General features: G+C 43.5%; 1 long non-coding RNA gene across 1 annotated transcript; it reads left to right on the top strand.

Annotated features, from left to right (window-relative positions):
* The first annotated feature begins 1,535 nt into the window (after positions 1 to 1,535).
* LOC147824067 (uncharacterized) lies at positions 1,536 to 11,779 on the top strand. Its single transcript, XR_015442844.1, has 3 exons — positions 1,536 to 1,699; positions 6,853 to 11,420; positions 11,595 to 11,779. It is a non-coding gene; the product is annotated as an uncharacterized LOC147824067 (long non-coding RNA).
* Positions 11,780 to 13,146: the final 1,367 nt, after the last annotated feature.

Here is a 13,146-nt window from a genome sequence, read left to right as displayed (position 1 = left end):
AAAAGAATTCTGGATCTTTTGCTTTTTGGAAAACCTGTTGCCAGAATGATTTGTATATCTGAAAGTTGTGATTATTGCTCTCCAGTGACTTGAGCAATTGAGGGTTTTGAGTTCCAGAGATGAGATTGCCTGCCGGGAATAGAATATCCAGGGTCTTCTGAGACAACTGACACCTTGCCTTCCATTTCATTAAGAGCCAAAAGTCCCTGACTTCTCTTAGAGCTCCCCGGGCTTTCCTGGGAGCTTGGAAAGCTGTAGAGTAAATAAAAATGGAGAATCTGCCCAAATCCTGAAGGCCTTCCACTTTCAGCACCCATTTTCATTGCCAGTGGTGGCATTTATTCAGAAGTCAGTATTTAAAATTCAATCAAGTTCCTCCCTGATGGCATTTTCTAACTGTAGCCAACTAGAAGGCCTATGACATGATCTAGTGAGGATTGATTGGAGGTTGAGTTGTGTTCTGACCCTCTTCCCCTCACTGTGTTGAAGTCCTTAGGACCTGAGAATGTGACCTTATTTGGAAATAGGATCTTTGACTATGTAATTGAGCTAAGATGAAGTAATTAGGAGAAACTGTAATCCAAGATGATTGCTGTCCTCATAAGAGGAAAATTTTGATACAGACACAGAGGGAAAAGGCCATGTGATGATAGAGGCAGGGATCAGATGATACAGCTGCGAGAAATACCATGGTCTGAGAGTCATCATGTTAAGCTAGAAAGATGGAAGGGAAACTTTTCTTCTGCAGGTTTCTGAGGGAGCTTTTGGCCTGGTGGACACCTTGATTTCAGACTTAATTTCCAGAAATGTGAGTGAATACATTTCTGACACCAAAATTTGTATTAGTTTTCTAGGGTTACTGTAACAAAGTGCCATAAATTAGGTGGCTAAGTTTTCCCTGGATGGCATCTTAAAGATCAGAAAGTACAATGGAAGAATTCTGCAAGCCATGGTCTTCCAACTTTCTAATGCATCTTCTGTCTCCCCCCTTCCTTTAGCATCTCACAATTCCCAGTGCTTTACCTACCTTATGGCACTCTGAGTATGACTTCACCACTCCTAACTTCCTCTACTCACAAAGCCTGCCTTGCTCTGTTTCTGATGTCATCACCTATTGGTTCTCTGCCAATGAGTAGCAACACTTTTATAGGATGCATAAATCCCTGTTGACTGACTGCTTTATGCTATTCCTACCAAAAGTTATGCTGCCTTTCCTCAAATATCTTCTCAGGAGTTTTCTTAAGAAGCACAAACAGAGTCTCTCAAACACCATGATGGGCTAGTGTGAGATACTTTATAGGACAGAAATGGTCCTGGGTTTTTATTTTCATTTGTAAAATGAGAAGAAGAGTCAGTGATAATAAGCCACTTACCTCTCTGTCTTAGTAGCTATGCTTCAATCAGCACCATTTTTGTTAAAACAGATTTTGTCTTAGAAGAAGGGATTTCCTTAGCACTCTTGAGATTGTATGTGATTCTAGGAAGCAGCCCTACTTAACGGATTATTTTCTGTTAACAGAATACTTATATCTTTCCTTCAAGGAGCTTCACAGAAGTTGAAAATTTGGGATGAGATTAAGCCAGCTCCTCTCATCTGTTTCCTTCCTTCAAGCTGGAGAGCACTGAGACACCTTCATTTGCTTTGCCTGTGGGCAGCGAACAGTCCGTGCGAACCGCATGGCACACAGCAAGGCATGTGGTAAGTTTCCACTCCTGTTTCTCCTTAAATATAAGCTTCCAGCTGTTTTTTTCCTCCTGAAGTTTTGAGTTAATTTAAAATTGTTAGATTAAAGTAAGCAATCAAGTGCACTTTAGAATGGGGATAGGGAATGTGGATAGAAGAGAGAGAGAGAGAGAGAGGGAGAGATCTGTTAATCTGGGAGAATGTGGCATATTTGAAACCTGATCAATTGCTGCTGCTGTTAGCAGACCTCACAGTTTGTAACAGTGATGCACCAATGATGGGTAAAGGCACACACCTCTTACACAGGCAAAGCACAGTCATCCTCTAAGGCAAACTAGTGACACAGCACCTGGAACTTGAGCCTGGGGCTGGCTGAACCCTGTGCCTGCACGGAACCTAGCGTGGGAACACTGCTGGGTTGACATTACCAGCAGAACTACTCTAAGTTGCTGCCCTGTCTCTTGCTGTAGGACTTCCAGGAAGCTGACAAACTCGGATGAATTCAGAAGAAAGGACTGAGGAACTTCTGAACCCCTCAGATAGGTTACATTGTAGGGAGGAGCAGATGAACTGGGGTCTTTTCAGCACAATAACTGTCATTAATGGATGCTGCCTATGCATCTGGGATTATGCTAAGCAAATGACATGCATTAATTATCTCATTTAATCATTACAATAACTCTATGAGATGAATTTTATTATTAGCTTCTCTTTTACAGATGAAGGAATTGAGTCTCAGGGCTTAGCTCATTGCTTAACAAATAACATACCCTTAATAAATTCATGTTGACTACATGATGATAGGTAAAAAATATGCTTAAATTCACATAGTAATTGATTGAGGCCACATTTATATCCACTCTGTGTGGTATTTTCAATTATGCAAACTAATGTACTCTGAACAGAATTTCAGATTGAAATAGCAGAGCTGGAGCTAGATGTGTCCAAGTGAAAGTCAAGAATCTAAGAATAGTAGCATTGAAGTACTGGTTTTGGCAGAATGGAGGAAGGAGAGCTAGAGTTGACTGAGGTCACAGATTAGGACCATCCAGGTTGGAATGTGAGCAGGCAGGAAGGCTCCTGAGGGCAGTTTTCGAGGATAGCTTTGAACCTGTAAAGGAACCCTTGGGCACAGATGAGGTAAGGGTAGTGGGAGATTCTGGAATCTTGTAGGCCATGAACATAAGGAATGAGTTAGCTAAGTTAAGAGCAAATCTGGATCAGCCAATGTCAAGGGATTGGTGATAGCAATCTCAATTCCTTTCTTCTTTTTCTTGGAGGAAACTGCTATGCCTACATGTTAATAGATGATTCTTCAACCCCAGGTCCCAGTTTAGAATCAACAAGGGCAGTCAGGGCCACGGAAGTCTGATTCCAAAGAGGTTATATCACACTGGTCAGTCTGAAGATGACCATTCCAGCGTTCAGAAACAGTTTGTGCCTTCATAAGCAAACATGGTCCTCTAAAAAGCAGCTGCTGCTTAAGTTAATGGAGAAAAATATTGTGAGCAGGGAAATGTGAGCCATGTGCTTGTGCTCTGCCTAGTGGCCTTCCCTACCTGAGGAATGGCCAGCCCTTTGAAATTCTAGGAGAAAGGAGTTTGCATGCAGGGCCTGAGTGCTCAGGGGCATGGGAATGTGAGTTGGCCACTTATCTAGGAAGGGAGTATAAGTTCAGACAAACTTTAAGGCCTGGTTGTTACTTCATTGTGAAACCACTGCCTGGTGAGAGGGAAATGAACCCCCAAATCCATGATAACTTTCAGGTGTGGTCTCCATAGGTCAAAAAGGCTCTTCAGAGCCTCTAGAATCCAGCATGGCAATTGTTACATCAATGTGTCATCTAAACATATGATGGAAACATACCCAGTCTCTCTACTGAGCATTGCTGATTGCCAATCCAGCCTCCACTCTCTTCTTTCTTCACGATGATATCCTAGTTTTGTGCCTATGATTTTACTGAGACTAAATCCAAGCAAACTGTGAATAGTTTCTACTGTTGGTGACTGCTTTAGGAATGGGCATATGGCTGAATTCTGGTCTGGGAGAGTGTTTTATCTAGATGTCCCCTGAGAACCTCATGTGTTTGTTAGTGGGCTTTTGGAAGGCAATTGGATTATGGGGCTTTATAGTTGACTTGCTGTTACGAAGTGGAATCTGGCCAGAAGAAGCAGGTCACTGAGAGAGTGACCTGGAGTGCTTTGTCTTCTTCCTCACTCTCTGCTTCCTCCCCATCCACCATGCCATGAGCAGCTCTCCTCAGCCATACTCCTCGGCCATGCTGTTCTGCCTTGGACCCAGCAGACTATGGACTGAAATGTGAGCCAAAATAAACCTCTTTTTCCTGAAGTTGTGGGTGTTGGGTATTTTGTTCCAGCAATGAGAAAAGTGGACAGAGGGGTGCGGGAGATTTCAGGAAAATACTTCTTTGTCTTTAAGAGAGCAGAGCAGAAGTCACTGTCTCCTTTCCAATGGGTGTGAATAAGGAGAGGGATCTGCTTCCTCTTACTGCTGGCTGCCCTTTTGGCCAGAGGGGGGTCAGATTCAGGATAAAGCTCACAAATGGATGAGGGCAGAGGCTCACAGAGAAATGGAGCCCTGGATGTACCAGAAGCAGAGCCTGTCAACTTCTGGACTTCCAGCTACTCAGCCTATAAAGTCCTTGTTGTTTTAACTAGTTTGTGTTAGATTTTTCCTCCTAGCAGCTGAAATATTCTGGGCTGATAAAGCCATAAAAATGCAAAAATAAGAAGGGGGGGGAAGTAGTCAGGGTGAAGGGTGGTTAGGAGAGGGAAGACTTGGGAAAGTGACACATAAGCAAACTTCATCTGCAGTAGCTAGAGTAGTTAGTTGGGTCATTAGGAGCTTGTAGTCCACCTGACCCTGAATTTTCTCTCATTAGTGGCTGTAGGTAAAAAGACAGCAGGTATCTACATTTCTTTTGACTAATGGATTGTGGCAGGGATCTGTCCAGCTGAAAGTATAGCCTCTATGTCAAAGTCATGTGGTAAAGAACAGAGGACCTGAGTGCTTGCCGAAGAGAAACAGATGGAATGGCCCTGCCTGTTGGTCTGGAGACCCATGAGATCCCCTTCCTCATTGGGATTCATAATGTACCCTCATGGGTAATGCAGATTTACACAGCTATCCAGAGACTGGGAATCTTAAAAATGCCAGTGCAGAGCTGATTCTTATCTCTTTGGCAGTGAGTGTTTTTGATTATAAGGAGGAGCCTGCGGAGCTGTGAGCTTCACATTGCCCATATTGATTGTCACATTTGGCCTTAGGTCTTGACCATAGTATATATTTGGGGGATACCAGTTGGAGGCTGGCATGGCAATAGGGGTTTAGGGAACTCCAAGCTATGGCTATGAAATATAAGGCTGAGTAGTCTCCATACACAGACTGCACATGAAGCCAGTAGTACTCTATTTCAGACCATCTGCACAGTGCTGGATGTTTCTCCAGATCTTATTTCAGATACTTGTGCCAGTGCTTTGCAGAATCATTAAGTCATCTTCTACACTAAAAACCTAACCAACCAAACTGTGTTGTAGCATACACCTATGATCCCAGCTCTCTGCACTCTTCAAGGCTGAGGCTGGAGGACCGTGAATTCAAACGCAGCCTGCTGAACTTAGTAAATTAGTGTGACCCTGAATCAAAATAAAAAAATACAAAAACCGGCCTTGGATTTAGCTCAGTGCAAAGGCTGTTGGTTCCATCCCAGTACTGCAAGAAAACGAAACAAAAAATGACCCCCCCAACTAACCAGCCATTCACAGGACCACACATATGTGAGTGTACGTGCACACATACACTGCAGAGAGGTAGGGAAAGGAAGCGAGGGAGAGAGAAGAGAATGGCCGCTTCTTAAGCTCCCTTCCTAAATATCCTGCGGAAAAGAAAAGCTACTTTGGTCAGTAAAACTCTTTTTATCACTAAAACTCTTAACTACCTCTTCCTGTGAGTTTGCTTTCCATAGCAAACAGAATGTTAGTTTTTTTAGTAAATGGGGAAAAAACATAAAGTGGAATCTCTATATGTTAAAAAGTGACAAGGAGCCCTACGATCCCAACCATGACATGTGCTGAGCCCTTGAGCGTAGAGGTTCCCGACAGATGTCTGCTACAGCATGGCTGATGGGTGATGTCCCCATGCAGGACACATTCCCAGGAGTGCACCCACTGGGTCCATGTGTGCTTCTTGGAGCCCTCAAAGTAACACAAGCCCTTCCTCTCTCCTTCACAGCACATCAGGGAATCCAGCAGTTTAAATTGACTTTATTATGGGACTAACCTTAAGGTTGTTTCTAAGGTGCTGGGGATTCAACTGGAGTTTTATTTAAAAGGCAATCATGTACAAACTCCAGTCCCTTATTATTAGCAACAAATCACATATCACATATCTCATAACACTAAGATATGTCCCAGCCCTCACCATGGTAAGATCTGTTTCTCCAGCACGTGCAGGTCTCCTGTCTTTCTAGGTTGCAGTTGTTCCATTATTTAACCCCAGTGCCTGTTTGTGAAGTTAGCAGACACTGCTGTCCTTCACTTTGAGAAGTCCTTTCCTTAAGAATTCTAACCTGTAAGCCCAATTACTCCACATCATTCCACACATGTGCTCCTCAGGACTTGTTACAAAGCTATGAAAAAATGGGACAATTCGAGTCTATAGGAAAAGGAAATTTATCACAGAAAACCGGATTGGTAGATTCAATTGATTCCTTCATGGTGAATATTGGCAGAGGTAGTAGAAGGCTGAATAACTAAGATTTCGATGGCATTGTTTGAAAAGCTAGTTCTGGGTTTGCTACAGTACAGATGTAGCTGTCTACATCTCTTGAGGGACAGCCTGGGAAAAGCACTCACTATGGCAACTCTTGTCTGGGCTGCAGTGGTAGCTTTAGATGGCCCAGGTGTTTTGTGAGCTCCAGTTGGAGGGTGGCTGTATGTGGATTGGCCCTTACCAGTGTCCATCAAAGCTGAAATGACAGTGCATGCGTCTTTACTTGTTCATGCTGCAAGTGGACTTGCCCTTGGGGTTGCCCCAGTGGGAGATAAACCTGTTTGGAGAGGAGAATACTGGGAGAGCTTCCAGAACTTGAGTTCTTGCTCCTGTTTGTGAGAGTCCTTGCCTCTCATTTTTCTGCTCCTGGTTTACAGGTGGACAAAAGCCAAGACAATGGAAGTCACTGGAGGAATTCATTTCAGCGCCGATCTCAAAGTCAGCCAGTTTGTTGGTCTACAGAGAAGTGAAGCTGACCCCCAGTCTGAATTTCATCACAAGACACATTTAATCACAGCTAGTGATGCACACACATAGCCACAATCACACAATTCACACTCCTGTGCCATAACAATTATAGTTCAACCAAGTCAGCCCTGTGAATGAGTGGAGACATTTTTCCAAGCCCATTGGAGACTGAAGAACCAGAGATTGGGAATCTGGAGCTTCGTCCTCCCGGACTCACCAGCCCAAATGGACCCCTTCCAACATTGAGGGTGTAGCATGTCATCTCTGGGCTAAACAGAACCACTTGGTGCTCAGGAAAGAAGGATTCAACATGGCTTACTAGGGCGGAGCCTTTGGGACACGTCAGCCCTGGCAAGATGAGATCTGATGAGTTAAATGTAAATGAATCAGAAACAGATGGGTGGTATTTTTGTTAAAATACACAGGGGATGTGGCAAAGTTTTGGCAAAAAGCCTTGGGCTCTGCCAGACCATACAGAACTGCTCACTGAACCCAGAATACACCCAGGGTTGATGTCCCATCATTAATGGATAACATACAGTCAGTCCATGGCCACACACAAGCCATGGAACAGAAACAATTCTGGTAAATATGGGTACACATCGGTAAGATTTTCAGTTTGTGCCAAGAATGAAATATTATGTTGCGGAATGGCCTGGCATGGCATTGTGCATCCCACAGGTAGTGTTGACTTGATATTGGATGTGAAAAGGTGGGAGGTATCTTCTACAACTGATGCCTTTTCTGGGGTTTAAGTACCTTTTACTGACTATTAAGAAGCAGTGCTTCTGAATCCTAATTTGTTCTTCTTTTCTTTTTTGCTGCATCTCTTTATTAATTGAAAACTGACAGCAAAAAATACCCCAACCACAAATATCTACAAGAAAATGAAGACATTCAGACATACTGAAGTACTTTGAGTTTTATTAGCTCTAATAAGGTTAATCAAGGCTCTGGAAAGAATTTTGTTTGATGGTGAACTCAAGAAAACAATGAGCTGGGACCTGTGTTGATTGGCTGGCAGGGGCAGCCTGTGGACTGGGGCTCTGATGAGCTGCTGGTCAGTCTGAGTGAGCCTGTGCCTTGCCCACGTGCCACACTGATGCAGTCCTGCTGGAACTCGGGCACCATCTGCTGCTTGGCCTTGGGCTGCTGTCAGTCTACCATCATCTGAGTCCTCCAGGAACCTCCACCAAATTTCTCAAGGCTGGGGAATTCCTTGAGAATGGGAGTTTGTTTTCTGAGGCGCTTATTCTGCCTGTGAGGAAGGGATGTTTCCCCACCTCATTTTCAAGGGAAGCATTACACAATCCCAGCTGGGGTGGGTGGTGGGTGGGAGGCAAAGAGAGAGTGCCACCGAAGAGGAGCAGTGAAGGAGAAAGCAGAGTTGACAAAGAGGTAGCTCCTTCCAGGTGTTAGTGTCATCTTAGTCGGATGGAGAAGAGTCTAATTCCTTTCTACTCCTCCTTCCATGTGAGCCCTTTTGGAGGGGGTGGAGACCCATCTTTCATCTCCTCCAAATGGGCTCTTAGGGAATAAGGAAGGGTACCCCTGCCAATATGTTCTGGGGCCTGCAGGGCTCCCTCCAGGTGCAGGGTTGCTCGGACTGGGCTTCACCTTTGCTTGGGCTGCAGCTGCTGTGGTTTCCCCACAGAGGGCTGGGAGGAGGGGAACTTTGTCTTCAGTGCCTCTCATTCCCTTTCCTTTCCCCTCAAGTCTCTCCCTGATTTTTTTCTTGGCGATACCTTAGGGATTTCCTCAGCTTCTCCAGGGAAAGAGATGAAAAACTCTTCAGGAATGAGGACCATTCCTAATCTGGTTTTGCAGTCTTAGTTCCAGCACATGCTGGACTCACCACAAACATTGGGAAACTTCTCAGATTGCAGATCTCCTAGCCCCTGAAGCTGGGTGCATGGGCTGTGATGGAGGCATGAAAGGCTATGGCCTGATGTTCTTTTCCAGCCTGCCAGCCTTCATCTTCCTTCTCTCCTCCTGCAGGTATATGTTCACATGCTTATACTTCTGTGAGTTGACAGGCCCTGCACAAAAGCATTCTTTAACACTCACCCTCCAAAGTGTGAAAACTTGAAACATCACAGTTTAGCTGTGCCATGTCCTATATCCTCCATCTGGAGGGAAAGATGTTCTATACTTTCCTGCTAAAGTATAGACCTAAGTATGCTAAAGTATGACCTAAGTGCTAAATGGATCATTTAGCTAAGTGTCCCAGGCCACTTATTTCCATTGGAGATAGTGTCCTAAGTCAAGGAGAGACTGCAGTGCTTGGACCTGCAGGTACCACACTGAGGTCCTTGGAGTCAGTGACCAAGGCTCTCATTCAGTAGGGAAGGAGTCTGGGGGAGCAGAATGACATGTGATCAGACAGATCTGGGTTTGTTCCTGGGCTTTCTTCTCATTGACTTGTTTTGGAAAAGTAGGCACTTTGCATAACCTCCCAGAGTCCCCTGGATACCAATACTCATCCTTCATGTTTTTGCAAGGAGTAAATGAAATGATGTATGTAAGTCCAACACAATGCCAGGCATACCATAAGCCCGAGGTCTTCCCTTCCCTTTCAGTTTTTCCTTTGCTACTATAGCAAACTAGTATGAAAGCCTCCGATTGCACTCTGAAGATGCTGCCTGCTCTCTGTAAGACTTGCCCCATTGGATGAGAAGCTTGGAATTCTCCACTTTTCAGATAGGCCCAACTTACCTGAGTAATCTCTTGCCAACCAGATGCTCTTTGGCTGCCAAGGCCAGGCGTTCTCCTCACAGATGCTCGCATTTCTGTAATGAGTCCTTGTCTGCATGCCGTAGGTCTTGCTGGCTCTCCTGAGGAAGAGAGAGAGGGATTTGAGGTCGCACCTCTGGACTGGGGAAGGCTGGCCTCGGGCCCTCACAGCTGGGGGTCCAACCCCTTTGGGGAAGGGAGCACCCTGAACTTCCTTCTCCAAGAGACAGAGCCCTAGAATTGCTGCCTCCGGAGCAGAAGAGGGTGGATGGAGAAGTCCACAAAACTGGACCCAGAGCCCGTCCCCTGGAGTGTGGATCCCTGCTGACCGGCTTGCTGCTGCGCTAATAAATATCAAATCCTTCAACAGAAAAATAAATTATCCCCAACTGCTAGGCAAAACAGTCTTGATAAATTGTCGTTTTACCCAACAGTGTTTAAAGTAAAATCAGTAAAGTGTGAGTAATGACGGCTGAGTCAAAAGTCCTGTATTAAACACAATGGTCTGAGAGGAGACCGGGCAGCCTTCAGAGAAAAGTGAATGCGAGTTTAACTAAAACAACTCTTGTTCAGAGAGAGAGAAAAAAAGGACTTGGGATTTATTATCCTATTAGTTTTTTTCTGTAGGAGCAGCTCTCAGGGTGTCCCGGGCAGAAAGTCAAAATCTCCATTTACCAGAGATGTTTAGAAAATATGCTCTTAAAAGTGGAAACTACCAAGTATTTGACTGGACAACATAAATATGGTTGAATTCTTTCACTATGGCGAGGAATCCTGAAAGAGCTACAGTTATTAAAGGGGCTGTCTGGGAAGGATTTCTGGGTGAGGGAAATCTAGAGGATAGGAAAAAACAAATGCAGAGTAGTTGGTTACTTACGTGACTTTGTGTTTCTGTATTTATATATTATACTGCATAATGCACAAGAAAACCTGACTGATTCCAACTGAACTAGAAAAGAATCTGAATGATGAGAAATTGAGAGTCATATATAAAGTGCTGGCTGTAAAGTTCTAGAATCGTAATCAAAACCATAGAGAAACAACATTATTGAGAACTTACTAGGTTTGAGGCCTTCTGTGGAATAGTTTACCTGAATTAAACATTAAATAACTTTCCTAGGGTCACGTAGGTGGCAAGTGATGTAGTCAGGATTCAAACCCAGGTCTGACCATTTATTTCCATAACTGCACTTTTAACTATGGTACATATGGCATGGCCTCTATGATCTATCTAGACATTTATTTTATTCTAACCCAAACATAGGAACTCAAAATCACTAAATAGCTGTGCCAAATGGGCATCCAATGAATTCATGTTTTATGATGATAGAAATTTCATTAGTAATACTAAAAATTACCATATTAACTGTGGATCAGCAAATGTGCAAGTAACTAAAGGGTTAGGTGCTTGAAAATGGCTTATTTTCAATGACGTAATACTCTTGCACTCACATTTGTGATATAGATATCATTAGCTTTAATTAGGTATGGCCTTGAGCCGCCTGTGTACATATGTACATACATAAAAAAAAGCACACATGCCTCCTCAGATTCAAGGCCAGTCCCTCGACCTTTGCTCTTCAGTTCACTCCTTTCAACTTTCTCAAAGAAGCTCTCTTCAACAGATCATCTCTTGTCTCATTCTCATATTTGCCTTTTCTCTCCATACACAGTAACCAACGATTAATGTTTTTGGTCCAACATCCCTTGGACAAAATACTCCTCCCTCCTCATGTGCTCAAAGGTGGGACTTTTGAAAGGTGATTGGATTTTGGGAGCATACAGCTGACTTGCTGGTCAAGAGATGGGGGGAGATGGGGTCTGGTCAAAGAGATGGGTCAGGGGCGTGGTCTGGAAGGATTGATCGCCTCCCTGGCTCCTCCCTTGACCCTCTCTCTGTTTCCTGTCTGCCATGCAGTGAGCAGCTCTCCTCCGCCAGCCCCCTCTGCTATACCATCGTGCCTTGGAGTCAGCCAGCTATGGACTGAGATCTCTACAAACTGTGAGCCAAAATAAACCTCTTTTGAGTTATAGGGATTGGGTATTGTGTCCCAGAGATAAGAAAAGTGATTAAGACATGTAAGTGGCAAGTTTGAGGAGAGGAGAGAGAGAGAGAGAGAGAGAGAGAGAGAGAGAGAGAGAGAGAGGAGAATTTCTTTTAAACATCACCAGTTTTAAAACCTTGTAGAAAAGCTGATCTTAATTGTAAATGTACATGGGATCTAAATATATAGATCCTAATAATGAAGCCAATCTAGAAGTCAGGGCTGAGAGACAGAGAGATTCCTGAAAACATTTTTGAACAATTCTCCCAATGCCATAAATTCATATATCTTTCCATTTTTGATGACCATAGGTGATAATTTAATTAGCTATCATGCTAGATTCCCACAATTGAATACTAACAGCATCTTTATAGCTTTCATCTCCATGAGATCAAATGAGAAACCCACCATGGCTTTTCTGTCTATTGACAGACCCTCTTGTGAGTATTCCTGTATATATTCTGAGTGATCTTTTTTCTAGATAATACGTTCTATCAGTTACTTAGAGATGCCCCACTAATAATTTTCCCTTACTTTTGAGCATTCATATGATCGGTTATTTATGTAGCATAATAGACCACCTCAATGGTTGGTGGCTCGAAACATGAACAATTGTTTTTTGGTACTGGGGATCGAACTTGGGACCTTGTGGTTGGGAGGCAGGCAGTGGAACCACTGAGCTAAACTCCCAGCCCTTGGAACATGGATCAATAATTTTGGCTGCCCCAACTGAATGGCTGCAATGATTGTGGCTCACTCAGTATTTACCACCAGTTCCCTGGTTAGTTGGGGCTGACTGATCAAAGGTGTGTCAGGTGGGAAGGCCAGTCTGTGCTCAACATGGTGTCCTACCACCCACCAGGCCAGGATGCAGGGGCCCCAAACAGCACCCATTATGAGGGCTCCAGGAAGAAGTTCTTAAGGCACCTTAATCTCTTGCATGCTTTCCCTGCTTGCACACTGTGGTTTCCAATGGCTTCTTTTGACCAAACCAACTTTCAAAGTAAGACCAGATTCAAGGAGTGAAAAAATAGGCTCCAGAAATGGATGAGAGGAACTACAAAATGTTGTGGTCATTTTTACATTCTGCCACATTCTATCAACATTGATCTTGTTTGTAAATTTAAGTCTTATTATCCCAGTAGTGGTGGTGTTGGTGAGCTTCATTTAACACTTAATGTACTCAGTTTATTGTTTTCTACTTAACTCTTTAATCCTTCTCCAATTTACTTAGGTATATATTGCAAGACATCTCTAGAATGCATTTCCCTATAAAGTATATATACAGTATATGTGACTTTTAAATCATTTATTAAAATCATTTTATGATTATTTTAGAGCACTTACTTTATCATATTGAGTTTTTTTATTAGCTAGTTCGACCCATTTCTGGACTCTTGTTTTATAGAAATTCTAAAATTTTGC

This window comes from Heterocephalus glaber, unplaced genomic scaffold (assembly GCF_053883595.1).
Source record: "Heterocephalus glaber isolate CG9 unplaced genomic scaffold, H.glaber_assembly_v1.0 deba00001555, whole genome shotgun sequence".
In the NCBI taxonomy this organism is placed as follows: domain Eukaryota; kingdom Metazoa; phylum Chordata; class Mammalia; order Rodentia; family Bathyergidae; genus Heterocephalus; species Heterocephalus glaber.
The sequence above is the reverse complement of the archived record's forward strand: the minus strand, read 5'-3'. Positions and strand labels throughout refer to the sequence as shown.